Consider the following 9,262-nt stretch of genomic DNA (forward strand, 5'->3'; position numbering starts at 1 on the left):
AAGCAACAGAGAACAGAGGGGGGGGGGGGGGGGGGGCAGCCTGAGGCCCCTGGGCCAGGCCAAGACTTCTTAGCACGCCAGAGACATGACCTACGGGGGGGATGGCTAACTGCCCTTCCTCAGAATCCAGAGCCTACGTCCCTCACAAAACCGCACAGAGGATGAGAGGACGAGCCCCAGCCGGGAGCACATAACTACGTCACAGTCCGACGCAGGCTGCAGTCCGGAGTATGTAAGGAACGCTCAACAGTCAATACGGAAACAATGCAATCGCTGCGAGGAGAGGGTGCTGAGGGGCACCCCAGCCTTGCCGCGGAGCTGAGCAGCCCTCCTGGACTCCCCCGGCCTCCGGCCTCCCTGGGGGACAGCTCCTGGCCAGACATCTGGCCACACACGCACCCAGGGGCAGCGCCCAGCGGGCAGGAGGCTGGGGTCTGCACGGAGGGCACTCCAGGGACCCCTCTCTCCCCGACAACCCACCCCTGCCTCGGTGGGCGCCAGCACCTTCCCGCACGGGGAGATTTGGGGGTGCCCTTCACCAGGTGCGGCCACGTCCACGGGGAGACCTCCAACGTCACAGCACAGAGCTGCGGCCAGGCACGCGTGCTCCCACCGCGACCCCGTTAACTAGCCACGCTTGGGTACTAGGTCCGTTAGCACACTGTCCCATTTAATTTTCTTCGCTGAAGCATCTAAAATTATACTCCCTTGACACCCAAAAGTTACAGCGTGACTGAAGGAAAACGGGTCGATGACACAGTCCAGCCCAGAGCAACTTCAAGCCCATTTGCACCACGAAACCCAAATCCCACGGCACTAGTGGCCTGGGGCCACGGTAACACAGCACCACAGCCGGCGGCTACTCCTCTCCGCCTGGAGGCGGGAGTCTGAGATCCACGCGGGGGCAGGTTGGTTTCCCTCCTGGGGGGAGACGACTGTCCTCTCCCCGTGTCCCGGCATCGCCTCCCTCTGCGTGTCTGTGCCCCACGCTCCCCTCCTCTTACAAGGGCACCGGTCAGGCCGGATCGGGACCCACACGTAGGACTTCGTGTTCCCTTAACTATGTCTTTGAAGACTGGGGTTCGGACTTGACTGTATGAATGGGGTGGGCACGGCTCAGCCCTCACCACAGTCCTGGATTCACTTCGTCCTACGGAGCTATGATTTTTAATCCTTTATGTTTTCTGAACCGAGCAAGAGAACACACACAAATGCCATCCGAAACCCATCTGCACACTCACGTGTGCCCCAGTCCACAATTTTCATGAAGAAGAAGGTCATTTCTGTGAAAACCAATGACTCAGCCTCCTACGGTCAGACCAGCCAGGCGGAACCACCAATGGGGCCCTGGGCCTTCTCCACCCTAGCCGCTCTCAGCCCCCACCCCTGCCGCCTCGCCCCGCCTCTCCCCATGGGCAGCCGTCGGAGAGCCGGGCTCGCAAACAGCCCACGTGCTTCTCACAGTATCGCTCTTGTAAGAAGAAAAAAGGAGGCTTACTGGTTTTTTTTTTTAAAGTATTTTTAAAAATGTTTTTTAATGTTGATGGATTTTTGAGAGGGAGGGAGACAGAGCACAAGTGGGGGAGGGGCAGAGAGGGAGACACAGAATTGGAAGCGGCTCCAGGTTCTGAGCTGTCAGCACAGAGCCCGATGCAGGACTTGAACCCACGAACCACGAGATCATGACCTAAGCGACCTCAATTGGACACTCACCTGACTGAGCTCCCAGGCGCCCGGAGGCTACTGGTTTTAGAGCAGCTACTCTGTACCTGGCATTTTCCTGGAGACTTTATGTAACAGACCCCATTACAGGTCAGCAAAGTTCAAGATACTACATACCCCAGCGGCGCCTGGGTGGCTTCGTCAGTAAAGTGTCCGACCTTGGCTCAGGTCATGATCTGAGTTTGTGAGTTTGAAGCCCACCCACGTCGGGCTCTGCTGACAGCTCGGAGCCTGGAGCTGCTTCGGATTCTGTGTCTCCCTCTCTCTCTGCCCCTCCCCCTCTCACATTCTGTCTCTCTCTGTCTCTGTCTCAAAAATATATAAATGTTGGGGCGCCTGGGTGGCTCAGTCAGTTAAGCGGCCGACTTCAGCTCAGGTCATGATCTCACAGTTCGTGGGTTCGAGCCCCGTGTCGGGCTCTGTGCTGACAGCTCAGAGCCTGGAGCCTGTTTCAGATTCCGTGTCTCCTTCTCTCTCTGCCCCTCCCCCCCCTCTCTCAAAAAACTAAATAAATGTTAAAATATATACATATATAAATGTTAAGCAAAAAACATTTTTAAAAAGATACTACACACCCCAGGGGTAGGGCCTGCAACACACCTTCCTTCAAGAGAAGTCCGCTGGCTCGGGATGGATGTGGATGGGCCTCCCATGTTCTAGAGCCCCAGAAGCCCCCAGCCCACCCGGAGCTGGTGAGCAGGCTGCATGGGAGAGAAGTGGCGGCAGCTGAGCGCTGGCTGCCCCTCACCTGCCCTTCACCTGCTGCGGTCTCGTGGGCGCCACAGCCCACCGGGCTCCCACGTGCACGCCAAGCACCTGTCAACTGCTAGCTGAGCAGGCAGATGGTCGTGGAGCCCTGGCTCCCGTTCTGGCTGGACCCGGGGTGCGTGAGGCCCCCAGGACTCACTGGTGAGAGGAATCAGACTTCCCAGCAGCGAGGCCACCCCCGAGTGCCTCTGTGGAGGCCCTCCGTGCTCTGAGGAAGACCGGGCTCCCTGAATGTACCCCCACCCTGGAGCCAGAGCACGGACTCGAACAGAACTGAATGGCGCCCAGCCAGAGACCCACACGCGGACACCTCCAGGGGCCCCTGGAGAACTGAGCCAGGCCAGGCCGGTGCCACCACACGTGCCCCACACAGATGCCACGCTCTGCTGAAGTCTGTGCTGGGGTCCAGGGGGCCTAGGGGCCCTGAGACACCCAGACAGGGAGATTCAGGGACCTATCACCGAGGCCAGGGTCGGACAGCAGGGGGCCGAGGAGAGCTCCCGTGGGCAGGGCCGGGCCACCAGCCTCAAAGCCGAGAAAGTCACAGCTTCCAGCTGCTTGTCCCTGGTGGCCAAGGAACGTCAGGGGCCTGGGGCCCTTGAATCTGGCCTCCAGTGACCTGCTTAGGATGACAGTGCTATAAAATCAAGGCCACCAAGTGGCCCTGCAGAGTGGGCTGCAATCACGTTAACTGCCATTCCCCAGACTGCGCGTGGCAATGGCACATGGGCCTGTGGACAAGCTGCCCTCCCTGATTCCCGCGACCTGGCAAACCCTGCCCCCGCTCAGCCTGCCTCCTTCTGTGACCCTGTCCACCCTCCACAGAGGCAGACCCTCCAGTGCCTGCTGCTGAACGAAGGAATGAGTGAGGGAATGGATGGACCATCAGACGAACACGCCAGCACCATGATAGTCTCATTGAGTGGGAAACAGCAGCCAAATCAGAAAAGACAAAATGCCCCACTTTAAGACAGATCTTAGAAATGACAAGCACTTTCCAACCTAAATGCCTGAGCTCTGTCGAAATCTGCTCTGGCAGGAGCCCTACAGCCCACGGGGCCCCAGTAAGCGGCCAGTTACATATGTTACCACGATGAGTCTCCATAAAACCGTGGCGCGTACACGAAGGCACTGCTAACCCCTCCCTCCCGGACGGGGGGCAGAGCACGCAGCCGGGACCCGCGATTTCTCCCTGTGCTGTCCGGGTGCAGCGGCTCGGGCAGCAGGCCCTCCAGAGCCCCCCGGGTGGGCGTCCGGGCCCCCGGCTGGTGACCAGGGCAGCCCCCGCGCCTCACCTGTTCACGCCAACGCCGTGTCCTGCAGACACCTTCCTCCCGGGGTCTGTGGTTGGGCCGCGCCAGGGAGAGGGGCCAGAGCCCTGCTCTGTGTCTTGGATGCGCGCCCTGGTGGGCGAGACCCCACCCGACTCCCGGGAGAGGACGCTGGCGGCCGGCCCCCCACATGTGCTGACCTTGCTCTGTTTTCACTGGGGTGAGTCTCAGTCGTGGGCACGACTCTGCCGCGTCCTGTGTCCCAGTGAGTCACGGCACCTGGGCCGGGCCTGGACCCTGACCCGGGGGTCGTAAAGAGAGGAGGGAGAAATTAAAGACGCTCTTGTTGCTGTAGAAGCACAAGGTCCTTTTAGCTTTGTGTGACTTCTTCCTCGAAGAACGTCGCCTTGCCCTTGCCTCATTCTAGAGCAGGTTTCCTTTCTGCTGTCACCTTGTCAAGGCTCCGCAAAGCACCCGATGCAGCTGCCACCCATCAGGTCAAGGTGTGTAACTTGCAGCTACACCAGCCAGCGGACGGGCTGGAGCAGATCAGGGAGTCCCCTGCAGGGCAGGGGGGACAGGTGGGGTGCAGGCGGGGGCGCCAGAGAGAGACCCCCAAGCTGCACGGTCAGCGCACCGCGGGCACGAGGAGGGACGTTCTGGGGGGGGGGGCATCAATAGCCCAGCAAGTCCAGAGACCCCCTAGGGGAGGGGAGGGGCTCCCGGTCACTCCAGGGCCGGCCAGGGCCTTCTGGCCAAAATCCTTGTCTAACTGCCCTGATGCTTAAAACACACACTGGAACACCCCCCACCCCCCCGTCCTGCCCTTCCTGGGATCTGGGAAGCGCACCCCAGCCCTGCTCCCAGGCAAAGACGGTCCAGTGAGACTTGTGGGCAGAATGTACCAAGAATGTTCTGGAACTCTGTGAAAGACCCTGCCAGTCACTTGACAACACTGAACCACGTCTCATGAGCTCACAGCGGTCACTGGCTAACTTGGAGGACATTTCTGGTGTCGCTTCCTGGGCCGGCTCTGAACCGTGCAACACGGCGAGAGTCCGAGCCTGGCCCGCAGCCCGGCCCCTTTCCCCTGCTAGCTGCTTCCTGGCTGAGACCCTGCTGGCTCCTGCTCGCCCCACCTCCCCCTTCACCTGCGAGGCAAGGGTGCCCTGCGCAATCTGCACTTCGGGACTGGCTCTCTTCCCCACGCTGTCCTGCTCAGGGTCGTGCGTCCCGCAGGCCCGGTGCGCGGCTGGACCAGGGGGCGCCCAGCGTGTCGGCCGGGCTGGCCTGAGATGCGCTCACAGGGTGTGAGCAGGTGACGAGGCCTGGGCTCCCCCACGACGGGCCCTCGGCCCCACGGCCGCTCACCTGGCAGGAGCGAAACTGGCTGACCAGCAGCGTGCACCGTTGGGGGTCCTTCCGCCCGTCCAGACTGTCCAGCTCGGCGGCCACCTGGTTCAGCTCCTCGTCCGCATAGTAGAACTGGGCGAGCAGCTGCGGGTCCGACCTCTGCAGGGGAGAGAGGCGCGGGCATGAGCGGAAGCATCGCTGTTCCCAGGCCCAACCCCCCTACGGAATCTTCACGCCGCTCGGAGCCCGACCGTCCTGACTCCCTCTGCGTTTCAGCCCACTTCTCCGAGGGCCGCCGGGCTGCAGGGCCCAGGGGACAGCGTCCTGTGGGGCAGCCAGGCGTCAAGGCCCAAAGCCCCCGTGGTGGGAAGACGCACAGACCAGGGGCTCCGGGAGGGTGGGGCGCAGGGGTCAGAGGGAGAATAGATTCTAATCTCCTTGTTTCCGCCTCAGATGATAAAACCCCAGAGCTGTGGGACGTGAGCTCGGGAAAGTGTTTGGAAACCCCGAAGGGGTACAGTAACAGCCTTTTGCTGTCACTTCAAGCCCCAGTCTTAACAAGGGGTTTGTTTCTAGAACGAGACTACGACACGCAGCCGGTGAAGGACGTGGGCCAGACGAACACATCACTATTCCTCAAATGAAGCCTGACGGATGGTGCTTATAAGGGGTTGCCATCCCCGAATCTGTTCTCTAGAATCTTCTCAGCCCTCAGCCCGGCTTCCATCCCCCAGAAAGTGCTGGTGCTCTGTTGCAGGAGGCCCCTCCCTTGAAGGGCCTGCTCCGCCCCGGCCCCCCAGGCCCCTCCCTCCACACCCGGGCCTCAGGCCTCTGCACTGGCCGGGGCAGGAAGGACCGGAGTCTCCAGGGCCCAGAGGAACCCAGAGCAAAAGTGACGATGCTTCTATACGTGGCGGCGTTCACGGTCGTGCAGAGAAAGACAGAGAGAGAGAGACCACAAGCCAGGCAGGCGTTCGAAGGTGCTGGGAAATCACTCGCACACGCGCGCACACTCGCAGCACAAGGTCGACACGACCCCCTGTCCGCTCTACTGGAGCCAGCGCACGGTTGTGCCTGTCGCCTGGTTTTGTTAAACGCAGGATAACACGTCCTTTTCTCCCATCTCAGGTGCCCCTTGGCTCTGGCGTTCCGCCCCCTCCCCTGCGTGGCCCCTGGGGTGCCCTTTAGCACCTGACTCGGTCAGCTCTTGAGCAGGCCCAGGGGGAGCCCCCAAATGAGGCAGAGCCGACCCACGGGCAGGGGTGCCCAGCTGAGTGCCTGCCCGGGGCGGGGGGGTAGGGGGTGGGCATGCGGCCCCGGCTGGGCCACGGAGGTTTTCCGGGGCTTTTCCAGGAGAGTCGAGGAGACAAAAGCCTCTTCTTTCACCCGCTCACCCAGAAAACGATGCCTGAGCACCACTGCCCGGGGTGCAGGGATCAGGGGGGCACAACCTGGGATGAGACAGACCCAGAGCCCCGCCCTACTGGGACCCCTGTACCCCACACCCTCTCTGGTCCCGGGAGCCGGTGTGTCCCCTCAGTGGGCTCAGCTGACATGCTGGGTTCCTGTCACTCCAGAGAGGGTGACCAGTGTCCCCTCCGTGATGAAACAGGATCAGGATTAGGGTCGGGGCTGGGCGCTACTTTTGTGCCTCTTTCCTGCTCCACTGACTGGTGCTGTGGAAAGGGACGTTCCGAAGGCATCACGAGGCCCTTCCCCTACGGGCCTAGAGCCGCGGGGAGGGGTGACGCGGCGGGCAGGGGTGACGCGGCGGGGAGGGGTGACGCGGCGGGGAGGGGTGACGCGGCGGGCAGGGGTGACGCGGCGGGNGCCCTGAAGCCTCGCTCTTTGCTTCTCAGACAAAGTCCCAGAATTGTGACTGGGCCCCCCTGGGGGCTGCCAACTTCCCCTCCTGGGGTCCTGGGTCCCGAAAGGAGGGGAGCGCCTCAAACAGAACCTTGTCGCCCGTTCCACAGGGCCGCCCCTTCCTGGAGAGGGGGCTGCGGCGAGGGCTGAGGCCGCCACTGGCCAATGACATGTGTCTGACCCTGCGGGCGCCGAGCCCAGGCACCTGACAGCCTGCTGGGGAGCTGACCTCAGTCACCGCAGGCCACCGGCTTCCTTCTGGCCCCAAACCCACCAGCTGCTCTCACAGCAGTGGGTGTGGGAGGGCAGGGAGAGCAGGGGCACCGTGGGGACAGTCCCACAGCGGACACCTGGCTGTAGCCAAGTGCCCCCCACGGAGCTGGCCTGGAGCCATCCCGGTCACAACGCACCGGGGCAGGCAAGACGCCCGCGGCCGCCGCCTCTGCTCACAAGACGCCCGCTGGCCCAGCACAGGCCAGGACTGAATTCAGGGCACTGGATAATGACACCTTCAGGAAGCCAGGTCTCTGCTCTGAGAAAGAGGGCACGATGCACGGGGCTGTGCCCAAAAGCATCCAGAAAGTAACTCAGAAGCAGCCTTTGCGCTGGCACTAAAAACTTCACCACATATAAACAGACCTCAAATCCCAACATTCACACCGACGGCCTAGGTGAACGCGGCGCCCCTGCTACCGGCAGTGTGAGTGCGGCCAGTGGAGTGAGGAGTGACCACGGAAGGTCCAGGAATGCCTGACGGTGGCCGTGGTGCCAACTGTCCGGAAGACAAGGCTCTGCCCCTCACACACTCCCACTGACCCGGCTGGCTGCCTCCCTGCACCCAGGAGGGCACCGAGCCTCAAGAGGGTCTTCCGAGTGGCCCTCAGCTTGTGTGCGTGCACTCACACCTTCCTCTGTGTTCTGCAGAGAGTGACAAACAAGCACCCTGTGTTCATGCAGAACTTCGTATGTGTGCACGCGCATGCAAGTGTGTGTGTGTGCGGGTGTGTGCGCAGGGTGTGTGCGCGTGTGCGTGGGGTGTGTGTGTGCACGTGGGGGTGTGCGTGTGTGCGCGTGCGGGATGTATGTGTGTGTGCACGCATGCAGAGTGTGTGTGGTGTGTACACGGGGTGTGTGTATCTGTGTGTGTGTCTGTGTGCGTGCAGGATGTATGTGTCTGTGTGTGTGTGTGTGTGTGGTATGTGTGCGGGGCGTGCGTGTGGGTGTGGCACAGGGAAGGGACGGCAGCGCCCAGTACTGGGCGCACCCCCAAGCTGCATGGGCTCTAGACCCCTCGGCGGCCGTGTCCCCCGCGGCGAGCGCCTGTCAGGTGCGGCAGGATCTGGCCTTGGAAATGATGCACAGAAACGAGGCTCTTGGTCCCACTTCACTCTGACTTCCGTGAACTACAGACCTTAGAACCAGACCTACAGACGTGCTGTGCGTCAGCAAAGAGCTGCACGCACACGCGCGCACGTGCAACAGAACAAGGGAGCTCAGAAAACTTTTTACAGTTAGTGATTACCTGTGTATTACTGAAACTCGAAAGGTCTGTGCTATTTGAGAACTATTCACACCCTGAGCCAGGGTGCCAGCCCCTAGGGACTGGCACCGCCCACAGAAGCAGCAGACATGGGCCGTGCATCCCCGGGGGAGACCCACGCTGGCCGCGACGGCCAGACCTGCCCGCAGACCCAGGCGCTGCGGGGCCAAAACCTCCAGGCAGGGGTCCCAGGAAATGAATGCACACAAGCTACCAAGTCCCATTTGTGCTGATGAACAGAACCCAGAGGAGAAACGATGATGCTCCGTCTCCGGCTCTGAGTCTGCAGAGCCTGGAGCAGCACCGGTGGCGGGGCCCCACCCGTCACGGGCTTCCGGACCCACCAGCGGGGTAGGGTCACCTGCAAGTCCGCTCCACGTTGGGGACCCGTGGATGGAAGTGTGGACGTTCAGGGACATGACAAGTTGTCTTTCTCTCTTGGATTTGATTATCTAGCCTTATTCTCTAACGTTTTAGAATTAATTTTTATTTTTTTAAGCTTATTTATTTTGAAAGACAAAGACAGCGACTGGGGGAGGGGCAGAGAGAGAGAATCCCAAGCAGACTCTGCACCGTCAGTTTGGAGCCTGGTGTGGGGCTTGAACTCACAAACCGTCAGATCACCACCTGAGCTGAGACTAAGAGTCAGAGGCTTAACCGACTGAGCCACCCAGGCGCCCCTGAAATTAAATTTTAAATTATACTTTTAAATATCACAAAGAAAACTTCCACAACAAAGAGA

General features: G+C 61.1%; 1 protein-coding gene across 2 annotated transcripts in view; it reads right to left on the reverse strand.

The window, feature by feature from the left end:
- The window catches only part of ZFYVE28 (zinc finger FYVE-type containing 28), a 58,214-nt gene extending 52,968 nt beyond the window's left edge, over positions 1-5,246 (reverse strand). For both annotated transcript variants that reach the window (XM_077750500.1, XM_077750499.1), the window contains exon 1: positions 5,133-5,246. The gene's annotated coding sequence lies outside the window, so the exon portion shown is untranslated. The remainder of the gene's footprint in view (positions 1-5,132) is intronic.
- Positions 5,247-9,262: the final 4,016 nt, after the last annotated feature.

The sequence above is a fragment of the Crocuta crocuta genome, unplaced genomic scaffold (genome assembly GCF_008692635.1).
Source record: "Crocuta crocuta isolate KB4526 unplaced genomic scaffold, BGI_CrCroc_1.0 scaffold179, whole genome shotgun sequence".
In the NCBI taxonomy this organism is placed as follows: Eukaryota; Metazoa; Chordata; class Mammalia; order Carnivora; family Hyaenidae; genus Crocuta; species Crocuta crocuta.